We start from the raw sequence: 11,865 nt of genomic DNA, 5'->3' as shown, positions 1-11,865 counted from the left end.
TACCGGTACTGGTGAGGAGCATTCGCAATGTGGTTTTGGGGCGACGGAAGTTGACGAGGGGACTCGTCCTTGGACTTCTCGTTGGGCTATGGGTGACGCCACAGTGCGTCGCTAATAGGTTGAATTTCTGCAATGTCGTCATATTTGGTTCAAGGTACCTCCCTCTGTCTCTCTTCTTCTTTGGATGTTAGATATATGATGAGACGACGATTCAAGTGAAGTGATTGGGAGGGTTTGAAATTTGAAAGTTGGCAGAATGATTGAGAGGGTCGGTTTGCCTCAGAGCAAAAGAAAAGAATCTGATGCTGGAAATTTCTCTGTTTCTTCGGCATCTTTTTCATGCTTTTTTCTTTTTCCTACACTTTCAAAAGTGAGTCCTTTGAATGGAATTTTCTTTTCCCTTGGAAGAGATGAAAAGAGGCATCGGAGGGTGCATTTTCCCCAAAAAAATAAAATAAAATAAAACTACTTTGGAGATCTGGAAATGAGAAGCCCAATCACTTCTACAATTATTTTATACTACCAAGTAACCTTCTTTTAATGTATTTTATATAAAATTAATATATTTATTTTTAGGTTAAATTATAACTATGATCGTTTAGTTATTTATCCTTTTTATTTTGATTATTAATATTTCAATTTTATCAACCAAACTACTTAATTAATTAGATGTTGCCTGATTTAATTGAGGGATGAAGTGACTCTTAAAAAATCAATATAACTCATCCAATTGTGCATTGAGCGGGATTTAAACCTCTGGTAAGAGGAACCACTCAGTTAAGTCCACCCTTTAATAATATATTACAACATTTTATATATATATGTTATTTCAGTTAATGATGAAAAAGAAGAGAAAAAAAATGCTAATTGGGAGACTCAAACCTAAGATTCTTAGTAAGGATCAGATTACCTTAACTACTAAATCAAATCATATATAATTTTTTAATTTATAATATTTTTCATTTATTTTTAATTCTTATTAATAACCGAAATAATTCTATATATATTTTTATTTTTTATGGCTTCTGTTTCGAGAGGAATCTGAGAGCTCTTGCATATGAATACATGAAAAATGGTTCACTCGAAAAGTTCTTATTCGGTGAGGACAAGAAACTGGGATTCAACAGCTTCAGGCCATCGCAGTTGGCACTGCCAAAGGGATTGCTTACTTTGCATGAAGAATGCCAGCAGCGATTTATCCACTACGACATAAAATCAGGAAATATTCTTTTGGATGCCAATATCTTCCCTAAACTGGCCGATTTCGGATTGGCCATGCTTTGTAACAGGGATAACACTCACGTCACGTTGACCGGAGGAAGGGGTACTCCGGAATTCGCAGCACCAGAGCTTTAGATGCCATATCCTATCACTCATAAATGTGATGCAGGCCCGTCGAAATAGACTTGGAGGCGTTCTGCTACATTTTAAAATAAAAATCTTTAAAATATTTTATAATAAGATAAAATTTTAAAATATCAAAATTTATCATATTACAATTATTTTTTTTAAAAATAAAATAAAAATCTAAACATATGAAGCTAATAAAATATCACAAAACAATTTTATAATTGTGACATTTTATTTAAAAAATGTCATACTTCAAACGCTCTTAGAAATAAAATCAAGATATTTTTTAAAGTTTACAACTTTCAGATTTTAAACTCATGTGACGTATCACAATTTACACTTACCGATGGACGAGCCTGATGCGATGTTTACAGCTTTGGGACGCTACTGTTTGAGATCATTGGTAAGAGAATGAAGCTTGACCGAAGCCATCCTAAACCGGTTTTGGTTCCCTCTTCCAATTTTACACTTTTTGGTATATTATTATACAGCGTCATTCGTATTTTACAAGATGAATTATATCTCTCTTCCTTACGTTGCAAATTGTTTGTCTTGTGTCCCGGTTCCTATTTAATGCAAAAATGGCAAGCACAATCTAGCCATCTTTGTGTTTATATTAATAGTTTTTAAGTGAATCAGTTGCTTTTCTATAAAATATTATTTATGAACTTGAGTTGCTTCCATGGGAGATGAGCAGATACCTCAAGAAGACTTATCCAGTAATGAGGGTGAATCTGTCGATTGTCAAAGAAGTTTGATTTTTTACTACTTTGAACGAGACCCTCCATGTAGCCGAGAACCTTTAGCTGACAAGGTTAATATGCATTTCTCTCATTCTGCATCTCTCTTTTACAGCGGTATCCAATTTACAGAATACCTACGTCAAAGGATCTCAATGCTTGATTTTTGACTTACCATTATCTTCATACACCAGTAGGAGGTAGTAAAGAAATCCATTTGGTAACTTTTTTTCTTTCTAATGTGTCTAAACCAAGGGATGCGCTGACTAATCACTTATAGTTTGTACTTGCATAAGCTCCAGTAGAAATATTTTTAGGTGGACAAATTGCTCAAGAACCGGTTGTAACACGTCCCGATGACATGGATGGTGTTCCACCGATGCCATTGCCTTTTTTGGTCTTGTGTAGGAGTTCATTTTGGGCACCCTAATGGAGCAATCCGTCATCTCGGTTGTTTTTCGGTATTGCATATTTATGACACGTTTTTATCTGCATTTGTAGTACGTTTTTCGTTTTCTTTTTCAGTTGTTTGGCCGTTCTTTTTATTTTATGTTTTCTCGGAGTTGGATTTGACGACACAATGACTAATCAAGATGGCGCTTATTTGCAATTCAATTGATCTTTCCTGCTATGAACCCTTAGATTGAATTTGGATACGCGATTTTACGATCGTGAATAGTTTCTCACAACGTTCGACTCTGATTTACAGTTCTTGGTGTCTTTCAAAAACTTAATTCCTTTTTGTGGTGCATTTGTCGATGCAGTTAGATTTGCTTTATCTATTTTTTGTTCGAGTCTTTTGGATGGGTTTTTTTAACATTTCCATGTATGTCCTTATATAATTTAAAATGACTAGTTCAATGCTATAATAAAATGTTTAAATTATGTATTTAATTTACGATGATAATTATAAACTCTTCTTGTAATTTTAAATATTCACTTTTTAATAAGACTAATGTATTTTATTAAAAAAACATTGCACACCTTTTTTAATAAGAAATAGAGACAAAGGGAAAGGGAGGATCCCATCCCATCATTTCATACAAGTTACGGTATATATCGATGTTTTAGAGACACTAAAAAATTTAATAAATTATATTAAAAATTCTGTATAATATAAGAATATTATCATTGAATCTAAATTATATATTATTATTTGAAAATTATTTAAATTTATGAAGAAAAAAATTAAACTATATCTTGAATATTTAAATATGTATAAATTCTTTGAATCTGTTAAAAATTAGATGATCGATATTTGAATCTCTTTAGAATCATCATATTATATATTTTGTAATCTAAAATTAAATCTAACTATCTAGATATATAATTTAAATTAATATATATAATGTAGATTTCTTTTGGTTTATTATATAATGTAGATTTTAACAATAAATTTTTAATATTATCTATTTATATAGTAATATATAAAATCATAAAAAATAAATTAAATATTCATAAATATCTAAATTTATGTTCTGAATCTCATAAATGCGAGTGGAAATATATATTGTTTTTGACTAATTTATATATATGATAATTTAGTTTTTATTATATTGATAAATTTAATTTTAAAAATTTACGAATTAAAATCACCATTTAAGTAATTAGTGTTATATATGAGCTGTATCAAATATTAATTATTTAATATAATTTTTCAATTGAGTATTTCTTCGTTGCCTGTAATTTATTGAATAATGGATTAAAATTGAACTTATGGAAAAGGAAAGAAAAGGACATTTTATCTACTTTAGCCGCATAAGCCAACAGCACCAATTTCATTTTGCCCCTTTTAAGCCCAAAAGCAGAGGCCACCCCCGATCAATTTAGCCCTCTTTTCGCCCCTTAAGCCTGGACAAACAAGCTCGTAACAATGGCGATGTCCGTTCCCATTTTAGCCATCATCACCGCCCTCCACCTCATCGCCTTCGTCTTCGCCGTCGGCGCCGAACGACGCCGTAGCTTCGTACTCGCTCTCGCTATCACTTATAAGACTGTATTTTTTTGCGTTGCGTTAACTTAACGTGGTGGGTTTGTTTTTTTTTTCTTTTTATCTTTGAAGGCTGATGTGGAGCCTGATCAGTACGACGAGAGGACCTATTGCCACTACAGTACGGATGCGTCGACGGTGTACGGACTGTGTGCTTTTGGCTTGCTTCTTCTTAGCCAGGTTATAGTTAATGGCGTCACTAGATGTCTCTGCTTTGGGAAAGGCCTAGTCTCCGCCACTTCATCCACCACTTGCGCCATCTTCTTCTTCGTTTTCTCCTGGTAATTTTTCTGTGCTACTTTGATTTACTATATTTATTACTTGCTTTGCCTGAGTTAATTTTGTAAGATCTATCTGGTTTTACTGTAAGTAGTTTCTCTTCTTAAAACATCTCATGGACAAGATTTAGGGGATCGGTTTTTCCAAATTAGAAACTGATTATGTAAATGGTGTATTTTTCTGAAAGGGAAATGGTTGATTTTGTCTGGACGCACCGAAATTTCCCCACCGCCAGTCACATGTAAAGGAGCCCACTAAGTTAACTTAGAGGCTAACAGGTTGCACAGACATGCTAGTTGTTGAATTACTATTACTTGATAATGATTACAAAGTCCAAATATTATACTATTTGTTAAGAGACTCAAATTTCATTTGATCCAACTAGAAAAGTACACACTACGGTATGGTATAGTTTTACTCAATTAGGATTATTGTGTCTATATAATTATATATATGTATTTACAATTAAGGTTATTGTCTCTGCAATTATATATATGTATCTAAATTTTTAGAATTTGATGTACTCATATCATCTTCTTGTAATTTGCTGCCGCTTATAACCAGTTTTTTCTCCTATTATTCTATCCATATGCATCTTATGCGGCTAACCTTTGTCCCCTAATCGAGCTATCCTAGCTTGCAGGTGAATATCTCATTTCTCACTATCTACTCAGTCTTGCCACTCAACCATCTAAACATTTGCACCTTCAAGCTCAATGCTATATTCACAGAAACTTAAGCCCCGCTCTCTTAATTTTTGAGCTTTTTGTGTTTGTTTTAGCAAATCTCGTATCTAAGACCTAAACCCTAAACCATACTTTGACCCCACTCACGATATAGGCAGCTAGGCAAGTAGCTTCGTATCTTCAATGTACTAAAATCATCTTGAATGTTTTTGTTGTTTTATAACAAAATATGAACGATGAATCAGGTTAAGCTTTCTGGGAGCTGAGGCATGTTTACTGGCGGGGTCAGCACGGAATGCATACCACACCAAGTATCGAGGGATATTCGGTGGAGATCACTTATCATGCGCTACACTCAGGAAAGGGGTTGTTTGCTGCTGGAGCTGCTCTAACTCTGTTGTCATTGGTGGGTTCGATCTTGTATTACTGGGCTCACTCCAGAGCTGATACTGGTGGATGGGAGAAACATCAGAATGAAGGCCTCGGGATGACACAGCAACCTCGTGAATTTGAGAAGGTCTAACTCTATTCTGATTGAGGCTGTTTAATGTCCCCCAAAATTTTTGGTGATTTCTGTAAGAGAAGTATGCGTTTAGATCAAAAGAATCAATGGACCGAATGAGCTGTGGATGAATATATATATATATAAGTTGTGTAGCTTGAAAGACATTGTATCATATGGGATGCTTTTATAGTTGATATTTACCCGTGTATTTGGCCATGTTTTCATCGATGATTTGGTGCATGTTTAAGTACTCTCAACCCTAATACTAATACAACGGTCGAGGCCTATAAAATTCTGAATCTTTTGAATTTCTCGAAGTTTTTAGAGTTTCACATCTTCCAACCATCTACAGTAATTCTATATAATTATTGTTAATCTTATCACAAACTAAATTTATTATATAATAATCAAATCTATTTATCTTGTCAATTTATAAATAATTATTATGACTCGGAGAAAAGAGAATGCTCTCTTTTAATCTCGTTCTCTTGAATGATTATTCAATTTTTCGACTCATTTGTTTTCCCTTTCCTCTTGCCTGAGAGGTTGTATATGACATTCCGTCCAAATCAAAAGAAGTAAACCGTTAGAAACTACCATAATCCTATTTATCACATCAACAATATCCCTTTTATGAGTTATATTTGGAATCTATAGTTATTTCTTCCAAAAATCTCGTAAAAAGTAAAACATACTTTGGCGTTTTTCTTATTGTGTGTGTAAAGTAAGTGTTACATTCCACGGCTTTTCCTTATTTCGGTTGAGGAGGCATCCATGCGGAACCTTTCAGCTGGTATTGGGACAAGCATATCTTTCAACACTTCAGGAACATCAAAATCCTCAAGAACCTGCACCAAATATTAAAAAACCATACGAGGACCGAAATCCTCGGAACAATAAAAGAGGAGCTAAAATCTATGATTTGGATAAATAATATGAACGTGTATGTGTTTTAACCATATTTCCGATGTTTGGCATACCTTAAAAGCTCCATCAACATTACGACCAGCCACGATGATGATGCATCCTGTTCTTTTACATCCAGAGAGTGTCTCTATCATCCTATTATAGCTCCCATCATAGTATTTAGGCTGCCAAAGTAAGAGAGATAAGTAGCAAAACTCAACATATCATTCAACACTTCCAACACAAGTACACGTTGCGTCAAAATGAATGTACAACCCTGAATACATTAAACATTAATTATTTCAGTCACTAGCTATCAATTGTGTGCATGTGTGTGTGTGTATATAGCAAGCTCATCAAACTTCTCACGAATATAAATAAGGGTCCATAAGATTTGGTGTCTAAAAAGCAGCCAAATTCAATCACGATTAGCATACTTTTCATCCGCAAATGTCCCAACAGCAATATTCATGGATAGCAAAGGGTTTGGAGCAGTAGCAAAACCTGAACATCCAGTTTTGTTTTATCACCCTATTTGATACAGCAATATCTGACCCTAAACCATGCCCCGAGGAACAATTATGAATAAAGGTTGATGCAATATTTTCATTAAATCATATATCTCTCATACCTAATTAAGCATCCAAGGCAAGTAAACATTTATCTTTAAAGTTTGTAGCCAGTCTTTAGATGAGAAACTATTAAAGGTATAATTATGCAAATAACCATTTTGTGCCTCTAATATTTCTGCTTCACCACCTGCAACAGCTTAGACAATACAATGGGGTACTTTTCTTCTCATCGAAGTAGCAGTAATTATACTTGAAAGAGACAGGGACAAAAGGTAGCTAATTCAACAAGTCATATATAGGAAAGGGAATGGAGACTCGAGCTGTACTCAAGACAATGCAAAATCCATCTTCTCTATATTAAGTGTTCCCTTAACAGTCGGGTCTTGCACCTTAATTATCAGAATAGACACATTATACTGAAAAACAATGCATAAATATTTTAACAGAAATTTTGAACTTTAAACCTGTATATGAAACTATCCTATGACTTGACGTCTAACAAACTTAACAAAAAAGATCAGGATATAATGTCAGTTTTAAAAGAATTCAAAGTGTCGTACATTAATAAGCCTCACTGCAGTGTCAGCACCAATGACAAAAGCACTACCGGGGAAAAGTTCAGCTTTCTTATAGAAATAAGGCTGATTGGAAACAATTACCGTCTTTCCTGCCATTAGAGAAACACGAGCCTCTTATTAATCATTATAGAAGTTGTAAACTCAAAATGGTAGCAGTTAGGGAACCATGCAAAAATTGTATATGGATCAAGGATACAAGCAAAAACTGATCCAACATACTGTCCTCATACAAGAAATAAAAATTGCTATATGAAAAAATTACATACAAGCAACCAAATGCCTGAAGCACATCGAATATAACTACTTGTTACCTCATCCACGTACCATGCATCAAAATCCTCCGGTATATGAGAAAAATTGTGTTCAGATACCTTTCTAAAAGAGCATACATGCAGAGTAGTTAATGGAGAAAATATATGATACATGTAACATGTTATAAACTCAAGTGTTCAAACATTCTGTCCAACTCTGTTTCACTTCCAAGGAAGCCAACCACCATTAAAATATGCATTCTATAAACAAACAAAATAAGCATGAACTCTCTAACCAAAACATCTAGCGATTCCAATATGATTTCCTAACTCAGGGTCCATGCTCACTCCTACAGCCAATTATGTTTTTACCCCTTAGTATCACCAAGCTTTTAACATTCAAGGAATCACAATTACCACCGGGTATACATTAAGACAATCAGAGAGATAATAAAGTAAAGAGCCTCACCAATTTTTTCAAATTGCATGACTCGCTCTTTGATTTGTGGTATTGACAATGGAGGTTTGTCCGCATTAATGGCAGATAATTCAAAGCAAGGATATCCATCACCACAAATGCTGCATCATAATGAGTAACTTATTATGTATGGCCTAGAAATCTCAATCAATGGGCAAAAAGGAGTGTTGGAATGCATAATAAAGAAGGCAGAAATGAGAGGCCTATTAGATCTTTGATCTTAAACTTTAACAGGCTCCACAACAGCAAAATTCACCTTTCCTTTCATAACATATATGGACAGCTCTATAAGGTTCATTTTGGATGCTACAAACAACAACAACAAAACCCTATTCCCATATGCAATGGGGTAAGATTTTGGATGCTACAAAGAACAGGCGAAGTGCATATCCACTAGCAAGCAAGAACCAGTTTAATGAAAATGGCATCTGAATTATGAATAGACAGCCCTTTGAAGTTTGTTTCAGAGACAACAAGTAGGCAACTACATATCCAGTTGCTAGCTAGAACCAGCTTGATGAAAATGACCAAAGCAAATAATTTCTAAAACAGATGAGATAGTAAAATGAATCAAAACCAAGTTAAAACTTCCGGAAATTTAAGTTACTAAAACACATTCACTAACCTGGTGGCAACTTCCAAGAGCTTGAGGTGACCATCATGTAATGGATTAAACGATCCAGAGACTATAATCTTCCTATCACTGTTCAACTTATCTGTTTCAGCAAAGCAGTTTCCATACTGTAAATAACAGATCAAGATACTTCAAGAAAAAAAGAACAAAAAGGTGTCATACTCGAATTGTAATTGGGATTTAATTCATAAGACATTTAAACCTACCGCTTGAAAATGGATAAACCTTAAAGCAAATTTGCTCATTTATAAGTTGCTCTAACTCCTGATCTTCATCAAAGAACCTTTCACATTCATCAACAACATCTGATTCAGTCAACGCTGAGTCAAATGAGGAGACTTTGCAGGCATTAGCAATTGCCTATAGACACATTACCGAAAGAATTAAATCTAGAACAGATGTTGAAAAAGAAATAAACTACAGTATTTATCAAGAGATGCAACATGACAGTCGACAACACAAGAACTATCAGAAACTTTCCCTTTCCCATCTTTTCAAGATATTTTAAGTGTCATTAATTTTTATAAAAAAAATAGTGGACAAAAAAAGCAATGAGTAGCAGATTCTTGAGACATGTCATTAAATAAAGCACACGTACATATCACACACCTTAAGTAGGAAGTAACTTGAAACCTTTTCTTCTTGATCTCGACTCCTCAAGCCCTAGATTACTCCATATCAGATAAGAGAAATGCAAATATAGTGCCCAAGAGCAAATTTCTAAATAAAAATAAATAATCAAATATTAATTACCTTTCATAGGGTAACTGTAGATGCCCAGTGTAGATCAGAGGTTCTTGTTGACAAGTGAAACCTACACATCGAGAAAAGGATAGCTAATAATCACCTTGCAAACAAGTAAAAATTGCACCCTCTATGCATAAGATTCAAGCATTTCCATGTGGAACTTTGAGGAAATCCAAAGAATTACTTCTTTCAAGTCTAAAAATGGCATTTTCCATATATATTTATAATTTTGTGTGAGTGAATTATTGCCTCAAAGACTTTCAAACAATCCGTTGCACTCTTGACAACATTGAATGAAACCACTAACATTCTGAATGATTGGCCATTTGTGTGGTTTTTATGTTTGATTTTCTTGATTGGTTTCAGCTACTAGTGACCAAAACTTAATATCAAACCAAGCCGCAAGGGCAAGTCAAAAGGCTATTGTTACAAGGTACAACTTAGGAAAGCATTATTCAATCAGAAATAGTTAAATCACTTAACCAAACTGCAAATGGATCATTATATATCAGTTCACTAAAGGTAGATATGAAGAAACATACCTATGGTTCCCCAGTTTTGGACGGGAGGTAGCTAAAGAACCACTAAAGCCGACACCAAGAACTGGAGAACCTATTCAGATAGTTGAATATGACCCATGTCAAACAAACTGACCAGAATCCAAACAATTAAAGACGTAAAGCCTGTTCGCTTTTGCAACTATATTCCAATTCCCTCAACTATTTTACTCCTAGTATATTCAATAACATATGGTAAATAACTAGATAAGGATTACGAAATTCAATAGAATAATTTAAAATTACTGTGCAGTCTTCTAGAAAATAAGCATTTCCCAACTTACGAAATTTCCAGTTTTATTATTGATCATATATAGAGTGAAAGTTGGAATAGATAATAGAAGCATTTCCAAAACTAGACGGAACTTCATGTTTTACAATCTTTTAATTTCAAATTGAAAATTGAAAATAAAGCAAAACCAAAATATGAACTATAGAACCTGGAGAAGAAAGCTTCAGCGCGCGATTATAAGCAAGCAAAGCCATTTCATCGGCAGTTTGTTGGCTACAATACTGGGCAGGAATCTGCACCGAAAAATCTGATTTACTAATTATTATTTTAAATTAAAAAATGAGATTTCAAATTAAAGAATGAGAAGAGGAGAACCTTGGTGAGTAATTGGATCATGGACATCCTGGAGTATGGAACAACAGTTTCCAGAACCGTATTTGAAGCTCCAGGAACCGACATTAACAACCCTAAGGTCTGCTCAGAATTGTTGATTAATCAATGTAATTAGTGATAATTATCATTTAGAAAGAAAGAAAAGAATAATTATGAAGAGAGACGAGAGAGGCGCCGCCGGAGAGGTAGAGGATGGCCTGTGTGGGAGAACAGTGGATAGATTCAACCACCGCTCTTATGCAAGCGTCTGTCATTTTTGTGATTCACAGTTAGTCTGACTCTCTCTTTTTTCTTCCGGATAGCCGATCGTTCAGCTCCACAATTCAGCTTGGAGTCTTGGACTAATCACTCACCATCCTACACATCCGTACCAGATGCGAAAGCCAATTGATCTGAAAACCAAACGAAGCATGGTTTCGGGTTGGCCTTTCTTCAGTTCGTATTTAATTAAAATCATTGTCCTTTATTTTTTTAATTATATAAATATAGTTTTCAAGCTTACTGAATTATATTAGCCTTAACTTTTAATCGATAAAAACTATTATTGATTATTACGGTGCTAATATGATAATTGATTATATTGATATGATGATTTTTCTATATAATAAAACAATTCACGTATAATGATATAATAGAAAGAATTAATTGATTTTATTGATCGAATTTAAAGACATAATTAATAGTTATAAAAAGTTTGAAGATTTATTTGATCTTAACAAAATAAATCTTAACAAAAATTTAAAAAATATATTAAAAATAAAAATAATATTAAATCTATTAAAAAAGTTAAGTAAAACTAAAAAATAGCATGATGGATTCTAAATTATTAAAAATATAAAAATAAATAAAAATACTTATATTTTCATGCCAATAGTATTTTTTAACTTGGTTTGAAAAATGCTTTTGAAAAGCTGAAAATTCTAGCTTCTAGTTTATATCGTTGATTATTTTATATTTTTTTAAAAAA

At 33.6% G+C, this 11,865-nt stretch overlaps 2 pseudogenes; one reads left to right on the top strand and one right to left on the bottom strand.

The window, feature by feature from the left end:
* The first annotated feature begins 3,894 nt into the window (after window positions 1-3,894).
* LOC120215224 lies at window positions 3,895-5,778 on the top strand (annotated as a pseudogene).
* Window positions 5,779-6,221: 443 nt separating this feature from the next.
* On the bottom strand, window positions 6,222-11,325 carry LOC120215223 (annotated as a pseudogene).
* Window positions 11,326-11,865: the final 540 nt, after the last annotated feature.

The sequence above is a fragment of the Hibiscus syriacus genome, unplaced genomic scaffold (genome assembly GCF_006381635.1).
Source record: "Hibiscus syriacus cultivar Baekdansim isolate YM2019G1 unplaced genomic scaffold, ASM638163v2 tig00110114_pilon, whole genome shotgun sequence".
NCBI lineage: Eukaryota > Viridiplantae > Streptophyta > Magnoliopsida > Malvales > Malvaceae > Hibiscus > Hibiscus syriacus.
Note: the sequence above shows the minus strand (reverse complement) of the source record. Positions and strands in the feature narration are given on the sequence as shown.